Source organism: Catharus ustulatus, chromosome 4 (assembly GCF_009819885.2).
Source record: "Catharus ustulatus isolate bCatUst1 chromosome 4, bCatUst1.pri.v2, whole genome shotgun sequence".
NCBI lineage: Eukaryota > Metazoa > Chordata > Aves > Passeriformes > Turdidae > Catharus > Catharus ustulatus.
Window position 1 is genome coordinate 64,733,126 of NC_046224.1, and position 13,979 is coordinate 64,747,104.

At 44.2% G+C, this 13,979-nt stretch overlaps 1 long non-coding RNA gene across 1 annotated transcript; it reads right to left on the bottom strand.

The window, feature by feature from the left end:
- Positions 1 to 8,157: 8,157 nt before the first annotated feature.
- On the bottom strand, positions 8,158 to 13,555 carry LOC116994908. Its single transcript, XR_004417618.1, has 2 exons — positions 13,342 to 13,555; positions 8,158 to 10,221 (listed from the first exon to the last, which is right to left on the bottom strand). It is a non-coding gene; the product is annotated as an uncharacterized LOC116994908 (long non-coding RNA).
- Positions 13,556 to 13,979: the final 424 nt, after the last annotated feature.

Genomic DNA, 13,979 nt, shown 5'->3' on the forward strand with positions numbered 1-13,979 from the left:
TTGATACTGTGTATCTTTGTGCTATAGGCCCTCATTAGTCTCGCTAAACAAAACAACCCTCTTTGTCTGAAGCTCCATGGAACAATAATGTAAACTGGAGATATTACTCTGTATGAACTGTTGTCACCAAGTGCATCTTCCACTATCCTTTAGAACCTTTTAGCCTTTTACAGCTATTTTTTCCTGATTCAATTGATTTTAAAGCAAAGCATTTTTACTGAGAGAAATTCTGTCCTTCATAGGACAGATACCTTGAATCAAGATCAGTCAGATACCTCAGTCTTGTGTCAAATATGAAAAACCCCAATTCAATATTACCAATACACCAGTGCAATATTAACACTGGGCATTATAAAAGTGGAGAATGAAAAAGATCTTGGGACATAAATGGAGACTCTTTGTATTCAGGTGGTATAATAGGTATCTTTGATTACTAGATACTTGCATCGACCTGATTTGTATTTAAAATTAAATATCATGAAACACACACACACAGGATATGTAGAGCATAAAGTCACAACCTTTAAAAAGCCTATTTGTTGCATTTCCTGACTTATAAAACAACTCCAACATTCGAAAACTCGATTCCTTCATAAAAGCTGCAATATGCTACATTAATAATAACTCAGTGTTATGTAAAGCTAAAATCTGCTGCCAAAACATGAAGGTTGCCAAGTTAACATTGACTTGCAGATAACCATTATCACAATGGAGAGCTTTTCCTGAATAAGAAAGTATTCACTGAAAATGCAGTTTTCACAAATCAAAGCAGCCCTTAACTCATGTAAAATTTGGCAAACACATCTGAACATTTTTTTTCAGTGATGAAAATCTTTTGGCTTTATTAATCAAGTAGATGAAGAGCATTCAAGAGCATGACCCCACAGGGCAAAGGTTAAGTCATAAGCTGGGATATCTATTTTGCAGTTTCTGTTCCAAATTCTCTTAAGAGGACTTTTTGTCTTTCAGTTCTCCCTCACTGGGCTGCTAGTAAAAGGAGAGGGGAAAGAAAGAATGATGAAAATTACCATCTGCTCTACTTACCCAGATATATCAGTGTCTTTTTACTTTAAAAGTAGCCAGAAATATTTTGCCAAAGACAGTTATGTTAATGTGCCATTATTAAAATGTTTGAGTTCGATTCTACCTGAACCAATATGCAAAACCTTATCCTGGCTGCCAAAACCAAAACACCATTTATTCACCTGTTTTTTTAGATCAGTACCTTTAGTAATGCATTTTCCAGGACTCTCTTCCTTTAGAAAAACCTATCTTGCAGAACTCTGCTACATCCAGAAAAATAGAAAGGGATCAAATATAGGTAGGATGTAAAAATCTCATTGCTATGCAGGGACAGGAAGCAGAAACTATATTAACAATCAATAACTAAGAGAAATATCACCTTACCAAAAAGAGCAGGCTGCAGGTGCTGTAGCCAACATAATTGCACAGAAATGCAGATTTTTATCACTTAGAAGCTTCAGTTCTATGTGTAATACCAAAAAAACACAGTCAGCATCTGAACTGCCTGGACCAGGAGATGGAGTGGACCTTGACCAGTCACTTTAGCTGCAATCAGTGTCCCTCAGAGCTCCTTCCTCAGCTGCATTTAGTATTAATCCCACCTGATTCAGATCAGAGAGAGCTGAAACCCAGATTAGCTACCACTCCCACTTAAAATACAAACCAAAGCAAATTATATTGATGTGTTTCAGAGGCTTATAGAATACTTCAAGTTAATTTAACTAAATGTTCGTTAAGAAATCACAGCAGGTAGCAAGGAAGGGACCTAGCTGGAGACTTGCTTTTCCAAAGTTATAGATACCGTATTTATGTCACTATTTTCTTTTCTCTCACAAGTTTCCTGTTTTAAACCTTTTAAGAAAAAGCTGTATTTAAGATACTAAAAAATCTTCTTAAGAACCAGCAATACTCTCTCTAGGGGTTGTTTTAGGCAATTATAGTTTCACAGTTTCCTCTTCACATTGGATAAGGATCTTGGATAGCGTCAGATATCTGGTATGTGGACACAATCTTGGCCCCCAGATATGAAGTTGTCATAGCTACTCTGGATGGTTTCTAAACATGAGCAAATCTTCCACAGGATCCTTCCCAAGTTTCGTGGTCTGTAAAGAGCTTCCCCTTGAAAAACAACAGTTTCAAGACTCTGTGTGTAATAAAGTATTTCAGGTAGAGTTTGGCATTTTCTTTTGAAAAGGAAAATTTTTTTTAAATTATAGGATAGAGAAAGGGTGAGAAAGAGATACTGCAGACTAAGAGAAAGCTCATCATCTAAGAACACAGGAAAACAGTCCAATTCTTTAATGCAAACTATACAATAAATTCTGGTTTGGTCACAGCAGTGTAGAACTGGAATAAATTCATCAACACTGGAGAAGCTTCTACCAGAACAGCTGAGAGTAAAGCCACGTCTTTGGGTTTCATATTTTGTTCAGCTCTCCTATAATTTAAGAAGAATCATAAATCAGGAGCTCATCATCTCTGGAAATATATAGAAAACAAAATAATTTTTTTCTGGGCCTAAAAACATAAGAATGGTTTAATTACCTTTAGATTCAAAGTAATAATCTTGAAGTATGGTCATACTTCAGAATATGGTTTTATAATCCGTTTAACATGGGAGAAGGAACGTTGTTCCGAACTGTATTTCACCCTAGATATTCAGATTAGTCTCTGTTCTTTTCCATTGTCAATGCAAGATGAAAGAGCAGAATAAATCATGAACGGGGATCGTTGATTCCAAAGGTAACTAGGAATAACAGGGGTATGTTAGCAGAGAAAACAAAAAAGTAAATTTAGTAAATGGAAAGTGGTTTAGAACAAGCTCTTCAGCGAGAACTATTGCTACAAAATACCGCTATTGAAATTATTAAAAAAAAAAAAAAAAAAGAAAGAAAGAAAGAGAGAAAAAAAACCAACTCATCTTAATAGATTAGGTCTGCTTTGAGTGGGAGGTTGGACCAGATGGCCTCCAAAGTCCCTTCCAATCTAAATCATTGCATGATTCTAAACAAACTGGACTTTTCTTGTAAACATATTTGTTTGAGAGACTAAAAGAGATTTAAAAAATCAAGATTGATTGGATAGGTGCTTACTATTACAGCAAAAATTACAAATAGTCACAAGTAGCAAAAATATTACTTCCTCAGAAATACAAAAAATAATGACCCTATCATTTGAGCATTCAAGTAAAGTCTGGTCAGAGAAAAATATAATGTATCACACTTTCATCATTTTCCCTAAGCTTTCCCACTGATGGAACACAACCTTCTGGTCATGTATATCATTGCTTCTCTCTCGACCACAGCCCTCCTGTTGGATTCCAAAAGACCCAAGGAAATGATGTCGTTGAATACAAAATTTTATGAATGTCCTAATGGAAAATGTCTCGCTGCATAACTTCTAGGAAATTTAGTTTTGCTATGGGATCACTCATGAACTGGGTACATAATTTTTATTGCCTTGTTGGCTAAGTTAATTACATTATGACTGATAGCAATTTTTCATCAAAACAGGAGGCTGCTTTACCACGTCTTTTATGTTTTGCTTATCTAGAGTGCACTGGAAAGTACCACAAATGTAGACAGAGGACCATTGTTAAATGGTGGTATTTGTGCTTGGAGGTTTAATCCAAAATAAATTTGCCATAATCCAATAATAAAATGCAATATAAGATTGACACTAAAGAAGTGGATTTTGTCACAGTGAACTAATGAAAAGAGGAATCTTAGAGGTACATTGGGTGAAAAACAGGTAATATGTAAAGTTTATTGTATTGAGTCTCCTACTGCACGTTACTTGACAGTGCTTTGGGGTTCCAGCTGTGGACACATGCATGGTCACATGAGCAATTACAGTAATTTCACGACTATAAGGCGCACCCTTATGACTAAAATTTTTCCCTAAACCCGGAAGTGCGCCTTATAGTCCGGTGCGCCTTATCTGATCTACAAAGTTGCAAAATTTTCCACCCCGGAAGTGAGAGCCGCGAGGGGGGGCGGCGCCGCGGGAGCGCCGAGTAGCCATGGTGGGGCAGCCGCGGGCAGTCCCAGGCACAGGGAGCAGCGCGGGCTGGAAGGCGGGGCGTGGCCCCGGGCAGCCCCGGGCACGGGGAGCAGTGCGGGCTGGAAGGCGGGGCGTGGCCCCGGCGGCTCCGGGCACAGGGAGCAGCGTGGACTGGAAGGCGGGGCGTGGCCCCGGGCAGCCCCGGGCACGGGGAGCAGTGCGGGCTGGAAGGCGGGGGACGGCCCCCGGCGGCTCCGGGCACAGGGAGCAGCGTGGACTGGAAGGCAGGGCATGGCCCCGGGCAGCCCCAGGCACAGGGAGCAGCGTGGACTGGAAGGCGGGGCGTGGCCCCGGGCAGCCCCGGGCACGGGGAGCAGTGCGGGCTGGAAGGCGGGGCGTGGCCCCGGCGGCTCCGGGCACAGGGAGCAGCGTGGACTGGAAGGCGGGGCGTGGCCCCGGGCAGCCCCGGGCACGGGGAGCAGTGCGGGCTGGAAGGCGGGGGACGGCCCCCGGCGGCTCCGGGCACAGGGAGCAGCGTGGACTGGAAGGCGGGGCGTGGCCCCGGGCAGCCCCAGGCACAGGGAGCAGCGTGGACTGGAAGGCGGGGCGTGGCCCCGGGCAGCCCCGGGCACGGGGAGCAGCGCGGGCTGGAAGGCAGGGGGCGGCCCTGGGTGCCCCAGGTACCGGGAGCAGCGCGGGCAGGGAGGTGTTACTACTTTGTAACTTTGTTGTGCGCAGCGGCCTGAGCCGACGGGACCACAGTGCTGGGGGCAGCGGCGCCACAGCTGATAGGGGCCGACGGGACCACAGTGCTGGGGGCAGCGGCGCCACAGCTGATAGGGGCAGGCGCAGCCAGCGGGGCTGCGGTGCTGGCGGCAGCGGGGCCACAGGCCGATAGGGGCCGACGGGACCACAGTGCTGGGGGCAGCGGCGCCACAGCTGATAGGGGCAGGCGCAGCCAGCGGGGCTGCGGTGCTGGAGGCAGCGGGGCCACAGCCCGATAGGGGCCGACGGGGCCGCAGTGCGCCGAGCCGAGCGAGGGATGGGAGGCAGGGCAGTGGCGGCGCGGGGCAAGCCCGCCGACATGGGGGCACCCGGAGCACCAGGGAACTCTGGAGCAGCGGGGCCCTGGGGACGCCGCACGGAGCGGCGGAGGGCTTTCTCCGGCCCCGGGGACGCCACACGGAGCGGCAGCGGGCATTTTCCGGCCCCGGGGACACCGCACGGAGCGGCGGCGGGCATTTTCCGGCCCCGGGGACGCCGCACGGAATGGTGGATACAGGCAGGCCCGGGGGCCAATGGCTGCCGGGTTGGGGCGGGGCCTTGGCCAGCAACCGCGCGGGGGGAGCTGGGGGCGGAGCCTCACTAAAAAAAAAAAAAAAAAAAAAAAAAAGTGCGCCTTATAGTCCGGTGCGCCTTATCTGATCTGCAAAGTTGCAAAATTTACCGACTCCCGGGGGGTGCGCCTTATAGTCCGGTGCGCCTTATGGTCGTGAAATTACTGTAAATAAAAGTAATAACGAAATAGGCACAGAGACTCTGCTGATGCCAGTGGGTGTGTATAGACCCAGCTTTCCTACCCAAAAATCCCACTGAGGTCCCTAGTTCCATCCTACTCACTCTAACCACAGAGAGAATCCCTTGTTATTTCAAGGAAGATACTGGAGTCAAAATGGGCCATATTGCACTCATTTGAAGAATAACTACAATAATTCTTCCTAGGGCAGTTAGAATATGCCCAACGAGCTCTGCTGGTTTGTATGTCGGCACTTTCATGCTTGCATTTGTGTGCAGAGCTGTAACCCTAGGAGCTATTCTGGTATTCACCATGTCCATCTCTGTGTTTTCCCAGTGTTTTGATGTGACGCTCTTTTTAGATCTGCTTGCAAGTCTCTGAATCAGCAGCACAAGAGAATGAACTGCTTTCAGTGATTAAAGGCAGATACCACTAAACACTTTCAGGACATCATTACAGAGCATTTTCACTCCTCTGCTGCTATTGGCTTAAAGGAGTTTGAGTTTCTGCTGATAGTTATCCTCTATGAGCTGCAGCCACTTTTGACCCAAACACATGGATCTGATCTATGTGGTACCCCATGGTCCTCAGAGATATCCGGCTAAGATGTTCTTCAAGATCAGGCCCAAAGCATGAAGGAAAGGTTACTCAACTGTTAAGAAATGTACAAGTACAATTGTAGAACTATTTTCTGTTTTCTCTACTTTTATCATGACTTTGTTGGTGGTTTTTCTATTTATTTTCCCCCTCTGAAAAGACCACGGTTTAAAGCCTCTCCCTCAAAGATGTATTTCCTTCCAAAGGGTTTATAGCTTGACAGTTCTAAGCTTTTATTCCCCTTGCAGTACACATTTAATCATGTAAATATTTTTAGTCTGTGTGCATCTTACAAGGAGCCACAGGTATCTCCTGAGACAAGGAAGGTACAGAGACAACAAAAGTCTCCTTTCTCACCACAATGTACCACAATACATACGCACCCTTACCCTTCTTCTATTTTTTTCCCTTTGTTAATCATCATCTACTTCAAAATATGGATTTAAAAGATGGGTCTGTCTTTCTTCAGATGAGGGCATCTATCACCAGAAAATGTAAGCGTAGGCCACTGCACAACATACTGCAAAGACACCAGCTATAAAGACAATTACACCCCTGAAAAGACATCAGAGTTGGATACAACACACCCAGAAAAAGAAAAAAACTGGAGACTTGTAGCAAAAAATTTAGCAAAAAAATCAGGTACATTTTCACTTGGACGATACTCCCCTATTAGGAGATCACTGGTAAGACCTGTATGAATACATGAATATATACTCAGTTATGCTTACCCAGGCAAGCTAAGGCTAGGGGAAAACAAACAACTAATCCATGGAAGTTGTATTCCTGAGTGAGAAGACATGGTGCTCAGAAGGACATCACAGCAGCTTAGGATTCAGATTTGAACCCTGTAGACCTGGAGAAGGCAGCCTCCCTGGCCTTCCCAGGCAGGAGTATTTAGAGGGCTTTTTCTGCAATGTTCTCTCACTTAATCCTTTTTAGAGCCACCGCCAAAGAGGGAAGAAGTTTCAAAGACGAGAACTTAACAGTTCTCCAAGGTCCCACAGGCGTAGACTTGGCACATCTGGAGAAGAAGATAGTTTCCTCCTTCTGTGTCCCTCTTCCCTCTTCCTACCCCTGCTTTGCATACTCTTGGAAAATTTAGATTTGAGCTTGGCTGTAACCAAACTCTACACTCACTGTAAGGCTCAGCTAAAAGCCCTGATGAGGAAATGCTGCTGCTGAGAAACATCTGGGCTTTGTTTTATGCAACCAAAGAGTTAAAATTATTGTCAGAAATGCCATAATGTATAAAAGCTGCAAACACCCAACTGTAGTGTCAAACTTCTGAGCTGTACAAATGTATTTGTCTCTCTTATTTGTAAAAGTTATTTGAACAGAAATGGCACATTGTAACAGCCTAACAAGAAGCAGTCTTTCTGATGACGTTTGAGACTTCTTTGCTCCACTGTATGGAAATATTTAAGACTTTAAAGATTTATATTACAAAATAGCATTTTAAATGGCTTGGTCCTGTTCCCAGTAAAGTCAAAGAGGGGGATACCATCTGCTTCAATGAAAGTGACAAAAGGGCCAAGGTGCATTTTAATGTTATTTTTTTTTTCTGTTTTGTTTTGTTCAAGGGACAAGAAGTCTCTCCAAAGGCCCTCCCCCTACTCCTTAAAAAAAAAAAAAATCAAGCAAGTTATCAAGCATCCATCACTGCCATGGCCAGACATGAACATCCATTGAGACCTGTGAATGTCAGAGTTCCACCACACACAGTATGTTGGGCACAGAAAAACACCACATATTTCCAAGTTTAGGATTGGAAGGCTTCCGTTGCCTTTTAAAATATTTTCTCACAATATCCAGCACACCATCCCATTTGCTCTGAAACAAAGATTCTCATCTTATGCACACACTTCAAAGATAAAACTCAACATGAACAAATAAGTAATACAGTCTGAGCCTTTAAAGGAATTAGAGCTTGAGTAAAGTCAGCAACCTTGGATTAATTTTCTTTTTTATGATTGATAGATGCTAAATTAAATTATATAAATGAACAAACAGGCCCATATTTTTTTAAGCCATCTTTTAATTTAAATAGCACAACGACATTTCTCTTTCACGGTTTTCCCACCAGCCTCCAGAATTACAATGTTTTTATTTGTTGGGTTTTATGTTTTATGCTCAGATTTTTAAAATAATTATTTGCATTTCTGTTGATCCTCAGATGTGAATAGCAAAATCATATCTAGCTTCTTGATAAATATTTACAGGAAACATGGAAATGACCTATCCTAATAGTTTATTCTTTCTTCTTCTCTTTTTTACTATTTCTCTTCCTTTTTGGTAATTTATTTAGAATTATAAGCTCTGTTGGAGACCTTACCCCATGCATATGTGGGCCAGGACACCCTTCAATAGCCCAGGTTGCTCCAAGTCCTGTCCCACTTGGCTTTGAACATTTCCAGGGATGGGGCAGCCACAGCTTCTCTGGGCAACCTGTGCCAGGCCCTCACCACACTGTTTCCCCTCTGGTGCCATGCTTTAGCTGTTCTGCTTGAAGAGCCCTAAGTGACTCTTTAAGCTTAAACACAGCCAGACAAGTTTCAGCCCCTAAGTTTATGAGGGACAACATGGTAACGTCATGCAAACGTGACCAGTGATTTAATTAGAATCGAATTAGCAGAGACAGAGCAAAGCTGTACATCTCCTGAGAGTCCCAGGGGACTGCTGCTGGAGGGTGAAGCCCTGCAGAGCTGGGAAAGGGTACTACAAGGACGGGGGGGAAAAAATCTTACAAACCCAAACCAGAACAAACCAACACGCATTTTATACGAGTGAAAAAAAAAAAAAAAAAAAGAAAAAAGAAAAAGAAAAAAAAAGAGAGCTAGAATCCAGTTGTATATTTTAAAATTGAAAGGTTAAAACAACATTCAGGGAGAGCGCCCAAAGAGTTAATTTCCAGCACCACTTCAGGCAGCAAAGCCTGGCAAGGCTCCTGGCGCCCTCTGGTGTAAGGCGGCAGCAGGAGTGGAAATTTCCTCTGGAAAACAGCTTTGTCCTAAAGTTCAGGCAGATAAAATGACTCTCACGCGTCCCGGTGGAAAGAGGGGTAATTTGACTCCCGAAGCGAAGCCTGGCTTGGAGTGCAGCTTAGTTTTGGGGTGGCGGGGAGGAAAGGAGGAAGGTTGCTTTATATTTTTATTCTTATTATTTTTAATTGTTTTTCTTTTTTTCTCCGGAGTCTCCAGTTGGGCCGGCTGCAACATGAAGAAAGGAGTCCTGAAAGCCGGTGAATGAAAACCTCGTAGGATCCTCAGAATAATGGTTACAGCACGACAAACGTTTTTTAAAAACAACAAAACCTCCCAAATTACGCCTGTTTCCCTCCCGTCTGGAGCATCCGAGGGAGGGACAGCCTAAAGGAGCACGGAGGAGAAATGTCTTCTTCCAACATGGCTTAAATACTAAAAGGAAAAAGCCTTCGATAAAAGAGAAAAACAAGCAAACAAACAGCAAAACATAAAAGGCATTCTTGACTTCAAGCACCTCTCCCTTAAAATTGAAGGATGCTCCCTAACTCAAATCGACATCCTTAATCTAATTGGCAGGAGAGTGAGGAGCGCTCTCTGCTAGCCACGAATTCACTTTTTTAACGTTTTTTTTTACGTATTTACAATCATTAACAGCGATAATAGCTACTTGGGAGGAACAAATGCATAAAAGCCCACAAATGCAAACAGAGCAAACATCAGGGTTCTTCCTTTAGGTACCTGCTGAGGAAATACACTTCGATTTTAACCCCTAAAATTAAAAGGAGGGTGGGGCGCGGTGTTGATGCTGATTGGAAACAAATACGCAGAGCTTTGCGGCTCATCTGTACCAGCAGTTTTTCCTTCCCTCCTAGTATCTTCCAGCAGATGTATCTCCCAGCCCCTCCCAGGAGATTTTTGGCAGGAGCCGCTTTTTGCCGGGGGGTGGTCCCGCAGCCCGGTCGGGGTGGGGGTGTCCCGGGGTCCAGGTGGGAGATGGTCCCGCCGAGGGATGGGAACGGGGCTTTCAGCTGCCCTTGGACCGCAGCTCCTCCTCTCGGCACCCTTTCCACGTGGGTTTCTCCTTCAGCTAAAATTTACCTTAAAAACAAAACATAGGTTTGTTTTGTTACTTTTTAAATTATTACCTAAAAAAAAAAAATTGTTCGTTTGTTTTTGTGTGTTTATTTGGTGGGTTTTTTTTCTTTTAAAAAGGAGGCTTTTTATCCAAGTACTTTCACCTCCTGATCCGACAACGCTTGACAAAGTTTGGGGAAATTAGCGGCAAGACCCTGACGGCCGCTCTGCTTTTTGCATAACAACCAAAACACATTTCCTTGGGATAAAAAATGCTAAATTAAACACAATTTATTTAGTAAAAGCCAGCAGATTTCTGGTGTGGATGCAGGCGAGGTTCAGCACCTTTCTTGCATTATAGGGCATACACTCGTGGTGATCTTCCCCCCCAAGCTCCATATCGAAGTGCTGTGAAAGAGAAAAGATATTCGTATTTGGGTTTTTTTAATTATTATTTTTTATTAAAGGACCCATTTTACAGGCAGCGATAAGTCAAAGCAAACTGTAACTGAATTCTTGTAGGAAGGGTCATGCGCGGGCGGATTTGTCCTATTAATAGGACACAGGAAGAGCCGGGAGAGCAAACGCCTGCCCTGAACACAGCGTGGGATGTTATTTGAGGTAATAGATTGAGAACAGACACGAAATCGGTACATTGTGGACGTTCAAACGCGTCGTTATTTCGCGTTAAATAACATTTTAGAAGACGCTTCCCCGCTTTCTCTGCTAGAAGGATGCAGGATTATTTGGAAACATTTAAAATAGAGAGGGAAAAAAAAACTGTATCCAGACGACAGCTCCCAGTGGGAAGCTAATCAACATTATAGACAGTAGACATTCTACTATTAAGGGCTACTTTGTCGCAATTGGTTTTAAATCATAAACATATAAATACAGGAAATAATTCTGGGACCACATCGGAGTTTACTTGGAAATGACGGGAAAGTAGCAGAGCATGCCCGAAACTGTCAGTACCTTTCAGGGAAGCCTATTGATGCTGAAGGACTGATAGTTAGTGGCCAAAAAAAAAAAAAAAAAAAAAAAAAAAAGAAAGAAAGAAAGAAAAGACAGGACATCCCCCGAGCCCCAGTGTCGCCGCACTTAGAAGGAAACATAAAATACGTTTCTAAAGAGCCCTCTCACTTAATTGCTACTTTTGTAGTTCAAATACTGCCTGACACTGCAGTAAAGATGTCAGTAACGCGGTTACAGAAGCATGGAACATTTAAAACATGACCCTACCCGTTTAAGAACTAATCATTTCAGGTAAAAAGATTGTGATAGCTATTCATTTTCAATGATTAGGAATTGATGGGCATTTTGAAGAATGCTTATTATAACAGAGACTTCATAAAACAAGATTTCAGTATTTTTGCTTGTATTGACCTTCCTCTTCACAAACGGTAAAAATGTAGAGTTCAGGAAGTGCTGGATTTTTTGGCTGGTTGTATTTTATTTTATTATTTTATTTTATTTTGAGCTTTTATTGTTGTTTGTTTGGGATTTTTTTTTTCAGTACCCACTTCGTATCCACATTTATTACATTAGTCCATTATTAAGAATTTCCAGAAAGAAAAAACAAACAAACAAACAAAAAAAAACCCAAAAAAACCCAACCAAAAATCCCCCAAACCCCCACAAAACTGTGGAGGGGACGAACAGGGCCTTACTGTACTTTTTTAATTAACGGAAAGACAAAATTTCTATTGACTTAGGGTGGAAGGGAACGAGGCCCTATGAGAATCACTACAGGAGCCAGGTGTATTTTCCTTTCTCTTCTCAGCCTTGAGAGACGAGGGGGACAATGCTGCACAGCCTCCCCGGCGGCTGCATTCCGGGAAAGGGCTGCTCCGGCCCGAGTGGCACGGAGCCGCTCCCAAAACTCTTCGGGATCCCTCCCCATCGTCCAGGATCCCTTCCTTTGCAGGGAGTGGGTGCCCTGCTCGAGTGGCACCGAAGAACAGGCACGGCAGCGGGAGCCAAAACTAGGGGTTTAGCAAATATTCCCCTCCAAAGCGCAGCGAAAAGGGATTACACTGAATTATCAAATACCCCGCAATATTCTGCTTCCATTCACGCTTCAAACAAATCACTTTTCTAATAATCCATTAACTGCTTTAACGATCAGTGTTACTTATTCACCAGTGCTCCGTGAAAGTTATTTATTTGAAAATTCTTTGCGATTTCCAGTTGCTCTCCACGTAACATGCGCTACTCGAAAAATGCAAGAGGGAAACGCAGAGTTAGTTCCCCATTTTGCAAGACGGACATGCCACTGGGGCTCCTAGTTTCATTTTTAATACAAAGAAAATTATTTTCCTCCTTGCTAAGCACTCGCTGTTCCCGTGGATCTCCCTGCTAGGTGCTGGGCGCTGAAGCCTTAGGAGAAAACGGGTCACCTTTTGAGAAAGGCCTAAATATCGACTTAAGCAGCCTCACTTGAAAAGCCCACATTAACAAGCAATAAACCCTACGACTTCGTTTCAAATCCCAAATTCACTGTACCACTCTCAAAACTATGTAAGCACTAGAGAAAGTGTACGAAAGTTACAGTCAAAACGGGAATTAAAAATAAAATAAAATAAAATAAAATTTAAAAATACGCTCTCATAACCGAAAAACGCTTTTAGGAGATGCGACAGCCGCACTCTGGAGCAGGACCTGCAGACTCGTGCGTTCCCTGAGGAAGCAGAGGCAGCACGCTGCGCTCCGCCCGCGGTCCCACGGACACCGCAGTTACACGGGCTGCGAACGCCGCTGCCCCGGCCCCACCCGCAGGGGAAGCAGCACAAGGAGCGCGCCCGACAACAAACACCGCCGCGGGGCTGCCCCCGACCCCGTTCATTTTTATCCGCGTCCGGCCTTTCCAGCCCATCGTTATTCGCTGCGAGGCGAGGCGATAGAAGAGCACCCTTGGAAGTCGGCCGGGCTCGTAGGGACACACCGAGCCCACCGCGGGGAGCGAGGAGCCCGCCGCACCCACAGGGACCCGGGCAGGGCTGCGGCGTCGGGCCCGCACGCTGCCCTCCCTGACCGTAAAATTAGCAACAGGAAGAGTTAATTGCCTAAACCCAAAATATTGCGGAGATCTCAGTAAAACAAAGAAAGAAAATAAAAAAGCAGCAAGAACACAGCCCCAAATACCAGTTTAGGCACAGCACTGCTGGCTCCCGGAGATTGAGCCGCTGCTCGGATCACCCTCTGCGACGCTCCAACCACGGAGGGAAGGAACCTTCTTTTTTAGTTGTTGTTGGTTTGGTTCTTTTCTTAGTTTGCTTTTTATTTATTTGATTTGTTTCCCTCCACTGCAATGTCTTTTTTTTTTTTCTGTATGAAGCAGCAACCCCATTCCTGTGCACTAGGCCTTGCAGAATCTCCCAAAACAGTTTAATAAAGGGTTAACCCGGGACTGAGATATTCTGATCGGCATTTAGTTTTTATGCTTACAAAATACATTAAGTACATATTATATATTTATATGCACATATATATATATATATATATCTAATCTCTTGGCCTTTTTCAATATACCGGGAAAAAATGAGACTCGAGGTAATGCAAAGTCATTAACATGAACAGCTTTTCTCCGGCTCTGTCTGACAGGCTTTGTCTCAATGTCTGCGTCAGACAGCGCTCCGTCTAAACCAACCGGATTAACCAGGACGATGCCCGGGTGATCCCGAGCAGCGTGACAAACCCCAGTGCTAAACATGACCGTGCCACTCTCTGCAGACACCTCGGGATTGTTTTACAGTGGTATATCCCCGGTTATCCCTCTGCTC